Here is a 1,908-nt window from a genome sequence, read left to right as displayed (position 1 = left end):
TAATGTGGCTCCTCAAATTCAGGTTTGAGTCCATGACTATACCAAGATTTCTGGCTTGATTTGTGGTTCTTAACATTACAGATTAAAGCTGAGCACTGACTTTCAATCGTTCTGCCTTGGCTCCAAAAACAATAATTTCAGTTTAATCGTTGTTTAATTGAAGAAAATTCTGGCACATCCAACCATTGACCTGTTCAATATAGTTACTCAGCGCTTGTATGGGATCATGGTCCCCTGATGATATGGTTATGTAAATCTGTGTGTCATCTGCATAATTATGGTAACGTATTTTGTTGTTTTCATAATCTGAGCCAGTGGAAGCATGTAAATGTTAAACAAAAGAGGCCCAGAATGGTGCCCTGGGGAACTCCACATGTCATTTTTGTCAGCTCAGATGTGTGATTACCTATAGACACAAAGTAGTCCCTGTCCTTTAAAAGGATTCAAACCAGTTTAGTACTGTGCCAGAAAGTCCAACACAGTTTTAAGTCTGTCTGTCTGTGGTCGACTGTGTCGAATGCAGCACTGAGATCCAATAATACTAAGACTGAAATTCTGCCACTGTCAGTGTTTAAATGGATGTCACTGAAGACCTTAACAAGAGCCGCCTCAGTGCTGTGGTGGGTCGAAATCCTGACTGGAAGACATCAAAACAGTATTTGGTGCCAAGAAAGCACTAAGCTGTTGAAAAACAGCCTTTTCAATGATTTTACTTAAAAATGGGAGATTTGATATGGGCCTATAATTGCTCATTAGTGACCTGTCTAGATTGCTCTTTTTTAAGAGTGGCTTAATGACTGCAGTTTTCAGGGCCAGTGGGCAAAAAACCTGAGAGGAGACATATTGACAATTTGTAGGGATCTGAGGCCATGCATTTAGAAACATTTTTGAAAAAACCTGTTGGCAGAATATCAAGGCAGCATGAGGAGGATTTCAGATGTTGGATTATGTCCTCCAGGTTTTTATGGTTAATAGAATCAAGTTGTCTCATGCTAAATTAATTGCTTTTAAGTGGACACAGGGACAAGACATATCCTGTTACTGACATGGAGACACAGATTGCTTGTCTAATTGTTTGAATTTTGTCTGTGAAGAAGGAGGCAAATTCATTGCAGGCCCTGGTGGATAGAAGTTCAGAGGCTACAGACACAGTAGTTTTTATTAGCCTGTCGACAATAGCAAACAAGGCACGTGTATTATTAGTGTTTTTGGTGATGATTTCAGAGAAGAAAGACCGCCTTGCATTTCTCAGTTCTAAATCATAAATGCGAAGTCTCTCTTTATAGATGTCATAATGAACCTGGAGATTTGTTTTCCCCATCCTGCGTTCAGCTTTTCGATACTCTCTTTTTTGAGTTCTAACCAGCGTGGCATTTCTCCATGGAGTAACAGAAAATACTAGGTTTTTTTTAGCAAAACATGGCGAAACATTGCAGCTTCTCAATTAACTGAAGATCTTTTGGTTTTGAACAATTTGAAAAGCCAGACTGGGACTTTATATTTTTGGACATCTTGGAAAACAAACATTTAACAATTCATCAGGAAAACAATCTGCTGGTTATTAATTGATAATGGAAATAATAGTGGACAACACTTTAAAACATCATAAACCCATTTAGTTATGTCAAATTACTTATTTAACTAGCTCTGACAAGTTTTGAATTTGAACTCAGCTGTATGAGTTTTATAAAGTTGAACTTGCATTAATTCATTGAGTGACTATTTGGAACTTTTGTTGTTTTGATTGAACTTGCATATGTAAGTTATCAGTTGAAAAAAAGGGAAGCGTGGGGGGGATGGGAGCAAGAGAAAAAAAATTGCCTAGATGGCATCTTTTGAGTTTGAGAAAAACATATAATCAACTAATTATTAGGTTTTAGCAAGTATCAGTTAAAACGTGTATCCTTT

This window comes from Micropterus salmoides, unplaced genomic scaffold (assembly GCF_014851395.1).
Source record: "Micropterus salmoides isolate LMB-PRFRI ecotype aquatic unplaced genomic scaffold, ASM1485139v1 Ms_hic_scaffold_5, whole genome shotgun sequence".
Classification (NCBI taxonomy): domain Eukaryota; kingdom Metazoa; phylum Chordata; class Actinopteri; order Centrarchiformes; family Centrarchidae; genus Micropterus; species Micropterus salmoides.
The sequence above is the reverse complement of the archived record's forward strand: the minus strand, read 5'-3'. Positions refer to the sequence as shown.